Raw genomic sequence first — 15,730 nt, 5'->3', positions numbered from 1 at the left:
GTGTGAGTCTCAGGCTGCGTCACCGCTGACTGTAATGGCTGAACACTGCAGGGTAGAAAAATAAAACCTTGCAAGCTCTAACATTTTAAAGCTTTTTAACACAAAATAACCCAACTAGGAAAAATCATTATCCAAGATAGTCTTTTGTACTGTAAAATGAGAACAAATATTGTTTATAAAATGAATGGATTCACTAGATCCTGTTGTTTATTCCCGTTTATAGAATTGTTACACAATATGAATAACTTTCTTTTTATTACTGTTATTTTTTTTTGACTCCGTGATTAATAAAGTGTTTGTAAAAGGGCGACAAAAACAACCCACGATCCAAGAACAACACATAAGACTGTGCTGGTCCTCGTCATCGTCATCTCCCCTGCGAATACAAAATCCCATTTTAATTTAATCAGGCACAGCAGGACAAGCTCATGGGGTCCTTGCTTGGAATTGAGTGCAGTGCAACCCAGGTTTTCATTTCCTGCTCAGAAGCATCTATTAAAGGCAGTGTTTTTAACCTACTGTACACAGTATCACCATGGCAACCGGAGATTTTTCCTTAAATATGCCATAAAATGAATAAAACGACAACAACCTGAAAAACGCCACTTGGGTACTAAAATACGCAGCTAAGCAGAAAGGTTATGCATTCATCAATCCATTTAAATCAATCCGTCACTTTCATTCTGCTTCATCCACTTTATGTAAGAGAAAGGTCATGGCATATCTATTATTAAATGAGTCGGTCATGGTATGTTACATTATTTATCACCTTAGTGTAGTCTCTAAATACACACAGTAAGTCTGACCTGGGTGTCATTAATGTTTAAGCAAATAATAGGCCTGAAATCTCTCAGGAACAATCCACTCATTAATTAGCGGGATAGAAATGTACGTTTTGTTATCTGCACAAAGAAGGAATAAAACTGACCTTAAATGCAGCTACCCGGCAATGAAAAGAGTATCCCTGTGTTTTTGTACCACAGCTTAAAAAAAGTGAACATGAATTACAATGTAACTCTAAATAGCGAACACGTCCTTTGAGAGGAGTGAACAAAACAGCCTTTGTGAAGTTGATACGATTGTGTAACATCTGACTGAGCCACCTGAACTGTCAGCATATCAGGGCCGTAAAAGCAGCACAGAAGCAGAAATGTACTGTGAAAGCACCGCATGGGGCAGAGCAGCGAGAGCTCTGAGACACCCGCCCACCCTTCCTGAATCAGCCGTTTCTGTGGCGACCAGCGCTAAGGGTGGGGGGGTGGGGGGGGGGGCTAGGGAGGAAGGGAGGAAGGGAGGGAGGTGCTGGATGAAAGTGAAGAGACAAACATTTGAAGCCCGTTGGGGGAAACATGAAGGGATGGATGGAAGGAGGGATAGATGTGGGGAAAGATATATTGAGCGACGGGTGATAAAGGGATGTGGCAGGGTCAATGGGGAGCTGCGGCTGATTCCTCTACATCACACTCTGTGACAGATTGACAGTCCGAGGCAAACAAACAGCAGCATCCACTGTGAGGGAGACAAACGCTGAGGGGATTTTTTCCTTCTCAATGGCAGCCGGGATCACGGTCATGGCTCAGGGGTTTAAAGCATCTAGACAGTGACAATGTCTCTCTGTGAAATCTCATTCAGCCATATGGTCCTACACAAAGCCTCGTATTTCTCTGTCCTCTCTGTACGCAAATGGTACACGCTTAAAGTAAGTCGGGGTAGATTTAGAGTCACTTATAGAACATTTTTTTTTTGCTCAAAAGAAGCAGAGATTCAACAAGTGGTGCATTGAATTAAATGATTCTAACATCCTGCTGATGATTCCCTGCAGTAAACACTCATGGGCTGCCATTGCAAACACATTACATGTGTACAGTACGCGACGAGTGGTGTATGAACATGGAGGAGCAGATGCTGCATTCTGAAATGTCTGGTTTGGATGACAATAAGTAAAAAAAAAAAAAAAAAAAAAAAAAAACATCTGATAAAATGTGACATATCAAAACTTGAGCATGATTTTCACGATTTCTTCCTTCAAATGAACATATGGGCAAATGAAACATTTATCATGAAATACTCCTACTCATAATGAAAGACTTTACACCTTATACCTTACACCACTTATCAATAAAAATACTGGGAAAAGATCAACACATTATCTTGCTCATAGGATAAACCCTGGTTGCGATGTCAACTCTATTTTTGAACTCCATCCAGTATTTTGGGAACCTTCTGATGCAACAGATTATATTTTAAACTGCAAATTTTGTACCAATCTCACTCAGCAGCGATTGCATCCTGTCAGTGCCACAAAAACTATGGGAATCGATGCAGTAGTTCTCTTGCGCAGTTGAGACAAAAGGCTCACACTAAGCTCAAGAAAAGCAGTGTAAATCTGAAATGTAAACACCCGCAGATTGCCCTGACAAATTCCTCTCCCCACACACACACACACACACACACACACACACACACACACACACACACACTACCAAACAAAATCTGCATTCCATCAAACACACTGTAGTCCGCCTAAACTGCAGCATCTGATAGGGCTTCATCGTGTTTTTTTTTTTTTTCTCTCTCTGTTTCTCAACAAGACTGAGATAACAGAAGCAGAGCTTTACCACTCCACCCACTTTCTCCCTCACTGACATATAGAACTACACATGTGGGGGATGAAATCAATTGGATTAACTCCTCACAGAAGTGTAGTTTTCCCCAAGTCCCAGTCGTCTTTTTCACCTGCCAGTCAGGAAGTAAACAAGCCTTCACACAAACTAATACGTGAGGAAACACACAATTTAAAAAAAAAAAACACCTTCCATCTGTCACACCCACATCGATGCACAACTAATGATAGATATGTTAACTTTCTGAAAATCCTTCCTTCTTCTTGTAATCACACTTAGTAATCAAATGAAAGCGACAGGTTGAATTAAGGTAATATGAATACTTCATGCTGTAGAGACTCACCTGTTTGTGTGGCTGGTGTCAGAGTCCTGGTGATGAAAGGATGCTCAGACAGCAGCGGAGGTGCGTAGTGTTGTAGACCTTGTCACTCACTCACACTGGACACATACCAGAGGAACCGACTGGCTCTTCTCTTCACCACACGGCTCACAGCGTTCTTCTCTTCTTCCCCTTCAAGTGTCAGAGATGAACAACAGCACTGCCTCCGCCGCCTCTCTCTCCCCTCTCTCCTCCTTCCACACGTACTGTAGCAGCAACAGAGGGAAGGCTGGGGGCTGCAGATCAACACACTCTCTATTTCTCTCTCTCTCTCTCCCTCTCTCTCTCTCTCTCCCTCTCTCTCTCTCTCTCTCTCTCTTTCCTCTCCCTCCTCCAGGCTGTGTCTCCTTAAGTCTGGCTACAGGCAACCATAGCTGGAAAAAAACAGTGGGGAAAGTGCAATTTACATTAACTTGGCTCCCTTTGTAAGTATTTTATTCTGTGTGAGTGTGTTAGTGTGCGTGTGTGACCAAACAGCCTACAAAGCTGTGGGAGCAGAGTCTTACTAACGCCTTTCTGCTCCCCCTTTTCACCACCACCTACCCACCTGCCCACATCTCCCTCCCACCAACCCACCCTCTTCTTGCCAAGCCTCACACCAGCTTGTTCAAATGAGTCATGAGCAGTCAGCCAATCATACGGCAGCACACATTCTGCGATTAGAATAACAGAAGTATTTATGCACGGCTGTTTGGAGTAGAGGGGAAAGAAAAATGGAGAATTGCCTGAGAGGACTTAACACACTTTGCTCAGGATGGGGATGTGATGTTTGAAGAGAAGGAAGAATAAATAAATCCTGATTTCTATCCTTATCATTTCACAAGACTTCCAGTATATATATATATACATATATATGTATATATATATATGAATATTACTGTTTACATGTTACAACATGAATACATCATACTGTTATAAATGTACAGTGTTCACTGTATCTGTGTGAGCTGTGAGTCACTAAACATTATGATTCATTCTATCAAGGCTGGAGCCACATTTGAGTACAATAAAGTCTGACCCCGCTAACTTTCCTGGGAAAATGAAGGTACATAACTAAAGTAGAGCACAACTACTACCGCACTGCACTCTCTGACTACGCACTGATCTGCGCAGTGTACCGCCATGACAAGTGCTCTTCAGTGTAGTGCAGAGTTATTCTGGGTAGTTTTGTTCCAGAAGTTGTATCCTTTTCATTTTCTGACAATGTTTGGTGACTGGCTGTTGGAACAGGTATTGGAACATGAAGCTCCACATTTTGAATCATCACTACAAACAAAGAGAAGAACAACATGAGGTTAACTTGTGAAACTCCCAAAAAGTAGAAGTGTATTTTACGCACATTTTTATAACTGTAAAATATTACGAAAACCCAAATAAAGAGGACACTTATGAAGTAACATGTAGGTGAGAAACTAAATTGTAGAATCTGTAGTCCAAAGAAAAGATAGCAACCATTGTTGGGCTGTTTATTTGTAACAGTCCATCCATCCATCCATCCATCCATCCATCCATCCATGGTAAACAGTAAATGGACTGAAGCTTGAATAGCACATTTCTAGTCTTCTGACTACTCAAAGAGCTTTTTGCACCGCAGGTCACATTGACTCATTCACACCACATTCGCACACTGATGAAAAAGGCTATGCCTGTCGTTAGGTGGATTTAAAGTTAGGGTGAGACAGCATTTTGAGCCCCCTGCAGCAACAAACAGGTGAAGTCATTTAGGCTTTGTCCATTAATATTTTCAGTCTGTGCTTCTCTTACATAACATGATTACTCTTTATAGCTTTATAAAATACTTAAACCGGTGATATATCTTGAAATGTAGGCTGCATATTTTAACTTTAAATTACTGATGCATTTTAATCAATTATTTATACATTTATTTGCAAATATTGTGCTTTTACAAAAACAATATAACTGATATGAATCAGGTTACACTTTTGTTCCATTTTCTTTAATGTTTTGGGATTTGGTTTGTTACTGTGGGTTTTGTTGAGAATTATTGGATTTCAGTCAATGCTGGGTCGGGTCAATTAATCCCATAACTTAGGTTAAGACTGATGAAGACCAATTGTTGGCACACACATTTTACTCTTTCTTTAGCAGCAACGGTAAGTCCAAAATGTGCCTGATGTGTTGGTATAAGCTGTGAAAAAATGCTACCGATAGATGTCGAGATAGAGTCGATTCCCAACAAAGATATTATTAATCAGTTATTAGTTTAAGTTACTTTAATGTGCTGTTCATGTGTGTTCAAGTGTAAACCACACGTAACTCAAATGTGTAACTGTGACTAAGGCCTCTGTTTAAAGGGCAACTGCTCTACTGACTAAGTTAACCAGCGCCCCTCTGATTTATTTTTGAATCACAATACAACTCATATTGGTATGGGTATGAATAACATTCAGAAGGCAGGACTTAAATGCATACTATACTGATTTTACATTTTCACTCACAATAAAATGTTGAAACCGAAGTAGCAGGACTAATACATATCAGTATGATTCCACACATTCCCTCTGTTTGTCAAAACCACAGGCCTACATTTCCTACAATGCAACTTGATCATGGAGCGTTCTGTGGGAGTTTGTGTTATGCTAGTAGTGACTAATGTAGCCTCAAGCTGCAAGCCTCAAGCAGAGAGGAGGAGCAGGCTACAGAGGTCTGGAAGCTTACTTATTTCTCCACACTGGCATTTTTTTTTGTGTCATTTTCAAATTTTTTGTTCAGCTCCAAGTCAACATCTATCACACTCTCTTCCTGTGGTCACAAAGGCTTTATACAACTATGAACAGGTGTAAAATCTGTTCAGTTTTAAGACTCATCCAGCCCTGACTCAAGTTTAGTGAAATCCTATCTTAAGAACTGGAACAATAAGTGTGAGTGCCACATTTACACAAGTAAGACTAAAGAAACTCAACCCCTTATCCTCCCCATCAATCAATCAACCCCCTCCACTGACCAACCTATATCACTTTATTGCATCATTTTCATTTAAGTCTCCCTCAAAGTCAGTGTAAAGATCTCAAAAAGTTGAAGGCTATTTCATTTGAAGTCTTCAAAGTAAAGTGATTTATCTCGACTGACTTCTTCATTTGCTGAATTAATGGGTTCTTTTCAAGGATTACACCGGAAATCAATTGTGAACAGCACTTATGTACAACCCCAGATTTAATTTGGTTCTAGACTTAAAAGAAAATCAGATAAGATGTGGGGCATCTGTGAGGTGTCAGCGACATAATCCAATAACGGTAACTCAATAACTGTCACACAAAGGAAAGGTTTCAACAACTGTCGATCTAAAACTGTGGTGGTCTGCTCCCACGGTCACATATACAAATGGATTTCTGCTTTACCTCCGGTCCAGGAGGATAAATTATTTGAGTCATAGGGTGTGAAAGAATAAGGAAAAACAGACAAGGTAATGGGAGGGACAGTGAGGCAGAAGAGATCAATAGCTGATTATCTGAGAGGAGAACAGCATGGAGCAGTAGAAACATGTGAGGTGAGGAAATGGAGCCTACTCGTCATGACTCAAAGGAACGCTGCTTTGTAGCTGTAAGAGTCATTTCCTCTTCACAAATCTGCATCGCGGGTTGAAAATAGACTTTGCATCAAATGCAAAAATAGAATATCCTGATTATTATACGGCTGATCAAGCCTCATTAGTATCTTGTTATATTTTCCTCCAAAATTTTTAATTATCTTTGCAAATTAATTCTATAAAGGAGGTCAAGTTAGAGTGATTAGGGTTTTAAAGTAGGCTATACAAAAATGCACCTACTACACATATAGTAGAAAAATACCAGTAATTACAGTGACTCTCACATAACTCTAAATGAGTCCCTTATTAGACATTGATTATTTCCTACTGACTACTTTGCTGTATAACATCACATCACAGTCATTTTTTTTACCTGCATTTGAGCAGATGAAGGTTTTTTTATGAGCTATTGAGCTAGAGTTAGGGGCATCTGGCATCTATCAGTCTCTTGGCCCTAAAGCCCTGTCAGGGGGTTAGTTTGTGTTTGGAAAGGTGGAAACCTGTGCAAAAAGTTCCACTCTCAGTAACAACTTTGTAAATGATGAATTGAATCCTAAACTCAAAGCAATCTGAGCACTTAAAAACAAATAAGTTGAATCTGTTCTTGCAACCCTCCTGACGTCCTTGGTTGCTGAAGATTAAGAGAATAAACAAAACCAAATTTCTAATAGGTAATTGCTTTTTAGAGTTTTCCTTTTCTTTCTAATCTTCTGGTCTGTTTGATTTTAGTAGGTGGGTAAATGTCTGTGTAAACTTTGTCTCCCAGTCAAAACCGTGGAAATGATGATTAGATCATTTTGATGTTTACAGCCTGCCATGTCGTTGTTTATTGCACAATAACACAGCAAAGGAAAAAACTCAAACTTTTCCATTCTAGGTTAGGTTTTGTTATTGTTTTTATAATGAAACAAGTTTTAACTCTTTATTTACAGCATACAGGGATGTCATGATGAGGATATTCAAGGCCAATGGTTTTCCTCCCAAACCTTTGCTAGGCCATAGAGACCATGTGAACTGGCACAACAGCATAGGTTGTGACCCCAGACCACATCAGCAAGGAGTTTGTCATCACGGCGGGGTTGTTGCAAGGGGACACCCTCATGCCTTCCCCCTTTTATATGCCATCAGTGTATGGCAGCAGGAACTCTCCACAACTAAAAGACGGTCCAGACACTCAGATTTTTCACTGTGACCATAGAGTCTGTTCTATTTTACAGTTGTGAATGCTGTCCGCAGAAGTCACTGGATCGATGCTTCACCCGAATGCCGGTAGTAGTTCTGAACATCAAGCAGGACATGAATGTCACCATTAAGGAGTTATATGGGTGGTTGCCAAGGGTGAGTGAGAATACAGCATGCAGGAGGATGAGGCTTGCAGGTCATTGCCAGAGACATCAGTTACTCCTAGCCTTTAAGCTGGTGCTGTTGGAGACAACACAGGGGCATCCACTCACAAGAGGGATGCAGGTGCAGAAACGTGTGGTGAACTAGCCAAATGCAAAGAAGATGGGGATGACTTAAAACCTTATTCGAGGGCTCGACTGAGGATAAACTAATGATGATCCTACAATCCACATTATAAATCATAAAGTTCAGAGGATTCTTATAGCAGTACCAAAGATAAAACATGGATCTCCTACACGTATAAAATGTTGTTACCTTCAACATTTTATATGTAATATGCAACAACTTGAACTAATTAGACTGGAAAAGTTATGAAATGAAATGTCCTTGATGCAGAGGGAAATAAAGTGAGGAAAGGGAGTGAAGTGAGTGTCTGGATTGCTAGATGAACCTTTCAACTAAAGGTGTATTGCCATCATGTATTGCATTTTTATGGCTGTGTCTCTTTATAGCAGAAATATATTGTTGTAGCACATGGACTTCAATAATGAAACATGGTTACATTCATGGTTAAACATGAAGCACGTTGTAGTTTGCTATTTTTTTCACATTACTGGACCTTGTACAAGCAGCTGTATCCAACCGAGAGTGATAGATGGCATGACAACCACAAAAGACTGTTTGACATTTACATTCGAGACTTGAAAATATCAAGCTTGATGTGAAGACATTACTCATCCCACTGGACTGCCTAATACGAAGGGAGTGATTTTTCAATAATTGATTTACTTTAGGAATATGTCAGAAGGATTTTGTTATATCAGAGATATTTCTGCATTAGCTGAAAAAATAAAAAGCACGATAGAAGCAAATTTTTATATTTTTTCTATGGATCAAATTACCACATGGAAGCAGACAGCCTTAGCCTTTCTTCCATAACCCCCCTTTTTCCAAATCATGTAATCATTCGGCCCATTGTGACCCTACAATAGCACAATCATATAATTTGGCTATCATTTCCACTTCTGTGATCTGATCTTGATCAGCTGCTTCTTTAGATACATGAAATCACTCTCCTCTCCTGGACTTTTTTTGTCACGTTTTTGTGTGAGTAAGATAACCTTAAAAGGACTTCAGTGATTACTGTGTGACAAAAGGAGATGATTCACTAGGCAGGAATAGCAAGGCAGAGCGTCTTAGTGTTATCAGAACTGGATGCAAAATGAGACAAAATAGGTAAATCTGATCCAAAAAGATTGAACTGTGACCAGTATCTGTGTTTTTAACACACACACACACACACACACACACACACACACACACACACGTCAGTTGAGGTTTCTATTCCTTCTCTCTCTGTCCTGTTTTCACCCACAGCATGCTTCCTCAACATTTAATATTGAATTCTCTGAGCGGGGGGGGGGCTCCGTCCTGACATATTCCCTTTCATTTACTGAAAGTGTCTTCGCAGTGGGACTGTTAGTAACGCACATAAGAGTTTCAATACTTCCATCACTGTGCAGTGTCAGGGGGGCAACAGAAATGTCCAGCCACAACCCCTACAGTCTTCCGTTTCAAGAGATGAAACTGTGTACTTTGGAGTTCTGTATAAGTGAACATGTTGGTTCAATAGGATAAAACCATGAAGCTACGATATGAGGCTGAGAAATAAAGCCAATACAGAAGTGTCAAAAACTGTAGTGCTTCAATTGGCCACTTGAATCTGGCAAAACATTGTCAATCCTCATTAGACCCTGTATGCCCAACTTTACAGCATTAAACATATTCACAGCCTGGTACACAATGGTTTAGATCTCTTCAGCTTTGTCTTCTTTATATGACAATTGGTTTAACTCTTATCAAACTCACTGTTTAAAATTATATCTTTAACCTTAAACGTATGCCAGCTAAGGTTTGAAGCCACCTTGAGTGATAGGTTCCAGGAGAAGTCATACTTCTGTGTAGGCCTACCGTTTATTATTTTCTTACTTTTATTATATTCAGTCAGGTGTAACCAGGAAGCTTGGTTACATGTGTAACTCTAACTGAGATAAGCTATGGTAGTCTAAAACAAAACATACACTGGTGGGCTATTAGTGAAATATTACTCGAATGGCGACGAGTAATTGTGTCCTTGTACCCATCCTTGGGGGAGAGATTGCATTAATAGCTTTGATATCTTAGTGTTTTCCAACCCCTCACTCCTCCATCATCACCCTCTCATCTAAATGTGGTAACCAATATGAGTTTGGCCAAGATGCGGAGCTTAAGGCTTAAAAATGCCGTCAAAAAACCAATGGGTGTTTTAATGGGGGCTACACTCTTTTTTTCTATGGATAAAGAAAACACAGTCAGTGAATCCCAGTCAATGTCAGTGCTTGCTGGCATGTATGTGATGTATGTCTTCTGTGTTCAGTTCAGTCAGCTATATCTGAGGGTATGAATCTGCTTCACAGTGAGAAAATTATTTACACATTAATAGACTAATGACCCACTGTGCTGAGAGCGCAGTGTTACTGGTGTGATGAGGTCAATGGAAAAAGGAAATAATGACTATGACAGTGATGTGTTGATTATATATTCTGTGTCATCTTGCTTGCCTTTTCATTTGATCACAAAAATAGTTTTAAAATTCCAAAGAGGCTGAAAACCAAGACTCTCTCCATAACAGGACTAGTCACATAATATAACCAGAAATACAACGAATCTCTTTGTTTAATTTAAAATGATTTCTTCCCACGGAGTAAAAGGACAGCTTTTGAAGCAACCCTACTGTTTACCAGAGCACAGAGGGGATAGAGGTTTGGGGTACCAAAAGAAATGAGACCATTCTGTAACTGTCAAAAAGATCAAGCTGTGGACACAAACACAACCCTAAATGAATGCTAATGTTGCTCTGTATTTGCTACTGTACAAATAAACAACTTTTTTGATTTAACCCACTCATGGTTTTAGTGTATGATACACTTAGCTTTTATATTTGTAAATAAACAGGAAGAAAAGAGAAATTGTATGTTGTAGGTCTTAACACATATGGTTCTGTCCAAACTCCCCCAAAACTAAAGGGAAAAAAATCTGTGAAACTGCAACTATTCATGTGAGACCAGATACAATTCACACATGTTGAAAGGTTGAAAGAAACATCAACACTCTTCAAAAAATACTGACAACAGAACATACACAAACATGAAAAATATGTTATTCCTCAGGGTGAAAACACATTTGGCTGTAGAAGCGTTACCTGAGAACTATGCTGCATTCAGTTATGCTAGGCTCTGCTTTTTATAGATGACCTTATACATCTAAACAATCACCACTTCCAGGTAGAGCTATTTTTTGCACCCAAAGTGTGAATATTTACCAGCCATATCAGGACTGTGATGAAGTGATTAGTTCCCAATGTCCCTTTTCCAATTACCAGGCCTGCTTTTAGATGACAAAGGTGTGTTTTCTTCCTGGAAATATCAACCTCTTCACTGAGTTCTAATGAAGCTACAAAAACAGTTTTGTTACAAATCATGCTACGTGAGTCCCAGTTGAAGAGGACATTTTTCCAGTCTATTAAATATTCTCTTAAATGAATGCATTCATTACATTAGGACTGAGCCAATTCATGTTATATTATGCAATTAATTGAGGCTACATCTAATTAGCACCAAACTCTAGGGATTTCAATTGAAACATTTTCATAAACATGGTTTACACAGTGCTTTGACATACAACGAAAGCATAAAAAAGAACAAAGAAACTCAGAAGAGCAAACGCAGAAGAACATTAATAACAGCAAGAATATAGACAACGCAAAATAACCAGATAAAGAAAAAACAAACACACCACAAAAGAACCATTATAAGAACCCAGGCAACACAAGAACCCAACAACACGAGCTGAGACCAAGAGGACCAAAGATTAAGCTGATGTAAGGGACTAAGAGAGCTAAAAGCAAAAAAATCTGATAACAGCAGTAAAACGTTAAAAGCAAAAAAATATATAAAACAAACTAAAACTAAAAAATTGTTGACAAAATGACTAAATTAGAACACAAAAATTAATAAGAGCCATAATAGCAATTCAGGTAAATTAGATACAAGCAAGAGACATTACAAACAACCAAATGGTATAAGAACTAAAAGCAACAGAAGGGAATTGAGGATACAGTTTTAAAAGAATAGAAAGAGATAAGATAGCATTAAGAAGTAAAAAGAGGATTAAAATTGTAAAGACAGTAAGAAGAAACATTAATAAGACAGCGTCACGTAAAAGCGAGTCTATAAAAGTGAGTTTGAAGAAGAGATTTAAAAGAGATGACTTAATCTGAGTCTTATCTCCTCAGGGAGGTTGTTCCAAAGTCGAGGTGCCTTGATAAAAAAAAAAAGCACAGTCACCTTCAGTTTTCCATCAACTGTAGTCTGATTTCATGAGGGTTTAAAGAAGCAATCCCTCCAAGAATTGCTACTTTAATGTGGTGGAGGGGTTTGCTTGTCCCGGTGAATCCAGGGGCTGTGATGTCTGGGGCACTAGGCTCTCCCAAAGCAAATTGGTCCCAAGGGAGGGACCAGACTAAGAGTGGTGTAAGAAAAGCCTTATGAAGTAGAAAAAAGGGAAATGAGTCACCTCTTCCGATAAGAGGGAAACTGGAGCACCCCCTCAGAGCCAGACCTGATAGTGGGGAGCTTGAAGGCGAGCATCTGTTTGTTTGGCTTGCCTCCATGGTGCCCGGTAAGGCTTAGCCTGAAAGAAAGACATGGAGCCACCCTGTAGGCCCACCATCTGCAGGGAGAGGCATGGGGGTCAAGTGCATGCTTAGCCAGTGGGCAGGCGTATGCAAGGGTCTGGGCATGCTAAACCGCCAGCTGCGCAAATTGGTTCTCAAACGTTACCTCTCTGGTGGGGAATGAGCTGGAACTGGTGAGTGAGGTATAGCACTACTAGATAGATATAGTTGGGCTCACCTCAAGGCCAAAGTCCTGGAGCGGGGCTGGACTCTTTCCATTGAACAAGAGGGTCATCTCCCTGCCACTTCAGGTTGCAGAGAGGAGGCTCTCACTGTTGTGTGTGCATACAGTATGCACTGAACAGCAGTTTGGAGTACACAACCTTCTTTGAGTCTCTGGCTGGGGTTCTGAAAGGTGTTCTCTATAGTGGGGGACTCTATAGTGGGGGACTCTATAGTTCTACTGGGGGACTTCTCCGGGCAATGATGGATTCCCACCTGTTCCCCACCTGATGGTGAATTTGATGGTAGGGAAAGCTGGCAGGCAGACCTGGTAAACCTAAACAGTTACAGGTGAACTGGGAACGTCTGGCAGAGATCCCTGCCTCCATTGTGGAAGCGGCTGATAGAAGTTGCGGCCAGAAGACCATCAATGCCTGTCACGGCGGCAACCTTCGAACCCGCCATCAGGCTGAAGAAGGAGGCCTTTTGGGCTTGGTTAGTGCAGAGGGCTCTGGAAGCAGCTGACTCGTATCAGGTGGCTCGAAAGGCTGTGGCTTCAGGGGTTGTGGAATCAAAAACCCAGGTCATTATCTGCAAGGGTGGAGAACTACTGACACAGACTGGGGATATCGTTGGGCAGTGGAAAGAATACTTTGAGGAACTCTCAAAGTATTCTTTTGCACTGAAAGGAACCAGTTGAGGTGGTTCCGACATCTGATTATGATGCCTCCTGGGCAGCTCTCTTTGATTATTTTCTAGGCATGCCCGTGGTAGACCCAAAGTTTGCTTGAGGGATTATATATCTCGTCTGGCATGGGAACACCTTGGAATCCCCAGGGACGAGCTGGAAAACATTGCTGGGGAGATGGATGGATGTCTGGGTTTATTTACTTGGATGGATGATGGATGGGTTAAAGAGCTAAGATGTAGCATTTTTTTTAAAATAAATTATGCCTCTGAACTATTCATGTTTTTTGAAAAGCACAAGACAATTTTGTTTGGGATGCAATTTGAGGCTATTGAAGAATTTAGCTGTATGAAGGTGCCAAAGTCGTTAACACTCGGTCACAACTGTTCAATCATACAGGACCACTCAGAGCTTTCAAGGGATTTGCCCATAGCCATTGATTCCCTGGTGACTTAATGCTGAAGTGCCACAATACAGAATGAAGAGATAGTCACAAAGAGCACATAATCCCCAAGAAAAAGCATTTGGAACACAACATACAATTCAAGAAGACTTTTCGGGGAAAAGGCGGTTTGTGTGTAAATCCAACTTTGAATTAATATAATATAAATCTTTTCTTTCTCTATAACAATGAGTCACTTTCTCTTTGTCCATGTCCAACCATATTCAATACATTCACATCATCTCCTCCATATATGCCCCTGTACACCTGTTCCTTTTAAAGCCCCTGACTGATAAACAGCTTTCCTCCGGAGGGACTCTGTGTTGTAATGTTGCACAGAAGAAGATGTCAACCAGCAGACATCTTTATATGTTATCTTTCTCTATCACAACTCCCTGGGTACTGAGCTGTCATTTTTTTCCACCTCAAAAGATGACTCAACTGAAGGACAGTCACAACACAGACACATGTGCGCACATCCCAGTACAAATACACACATCCTCTACAGGAGTGCACCCTGGGTGAAAATATAGTTTCACAACACGGTGAGATAGAGCTGCAGACACATAGCATGCAGTTTACACTGAGCAATGATGTCTTATTATCCTAGTTTAAATATTGTGTGACTGTGGCTCCATTCAAAGAAAAAAAGGCACAATTATGTGAACATTTCTTATTCAAGGAAGATGGCATTAAAAGGATTAACTCAGTAAATATATATCTAAAGTGAGTCATCAAGTTTCATCCTTGATGAAACTTCCGTCACTGTGTTGCTTGAAAAAAAAATCAGAAAAAAACAAATGATTTAGAAAGAACAGACTGTACATATTTCCTGCATCAGAGTCCATGTTTTACAATAAAAAACAATAGCTATTATTCTGTTATTAAAATACACAAGTGTACACAAGGCCCACTGAATTTGCCATCATTATATTAAATCAATTGTATGGAGCCCTAGATCTGCCTCTTCCACTTAGGTTGGAGATAATTAGATAAGACACTTAATAACAAAATGTTTAAAAGATGAGATTGGGACAACATGGAAAATGTGTGAAGTGTGCCCTTTAATCTCACCTATCTGTAAAATGTTCACACGATACCACACTCACAAGAAAGACACAAGGGGGCAGTTAAATGTTCACCTGCATCCCTTTCAACTTGAACTGGAAGTTTAGTAGTAGGTCATAGTTAAGGGCTTCAACTAAAATTGATAAATTCAAAAATTAGCTCCACAAACAAACAAAATTACTGATAGCTATAAACCTCTCTCTGATGCTGAGGTGATCCTCTGTGCTGCAAAGTACAGAAGAAGAGAAAGTTACATCTGGGGATCAGATTGCCTGTTTTATAACACAGCCATTTGCCTGCTCTGTGAGGGCAGTAAATCACCTCTAATTGGGTCTCATGTACCGAATGCATTTAGAGACTGCAACATCAACCCCTCCAAACCCCCGCTGTGGGATCATATTGAATAAAAAGAGAAACACAAAACCTCCATACATCAGAGCGCTCCATGAATGATAAGGTCTTTATACAATGGAAGCTGCCTGCACATGTTCTAAGAATCAATTTTCAGCTATTAAATTGGATATTAATTAATTTTACAGCACTGTTAAAACCCCATGCAAATTCTATTTGGATATGTTTCCTACAACACCAAAGCATGAAAGGATGTGGAACATAAAGGGAATCAAGAGATCACAAGAATAATTTCTATATGAGGAGTTATGAAACTGTCACCATTTGCATTTCTATTTCTGGATGTTCTCA

The 15,730-nt window shown here is 40.0% G+C and overlaps 1 protein-coding gene across 2 annotated transcripts in view; it reads right to left on the bottom strand.

The window, feature by feature from the left end:
* The window catches only part of LOC109980923 (prickle-like protein 2), a 38,593-nt gene extending 35,112 nt beyond the window's left edge, over positions 1–3,481 (bottom strand). Inside the window, exon 1 of one of the 2 annotated variants that reach the window (XM_020629497.2) lies at positions 2,968–3,481. The gene's annotated coding sequence lies outside the window, so the exon portion shown is untranslated. Of the gene's footprint in view, positions 1–928; positions 949–2,967 lie in introns of those variants that run through there. The other variant, XM_065961544.1, reaches the window with a different exon arrangement.
* Positions 3,482–15,730: the final 12,249 nt, after the last annotated feature.

The sequence above is a fragment of the Labrus bergylta genome, chromosome 12, assembly GCF_963930695.1.
Source record: "Labrus bergylta chromosome 12, fLabBer1.1, whole genome shotgun sequence".
NCBI classification, from domain to species: Eukaryota; Metazoa; Chordata; class Actinopteri; order Labriformes; family Labridae; genus Labrus; species Labrus bergylta.
This window is presented reverse-complemented; position numbering and strand designations above follow the sequence as displayed.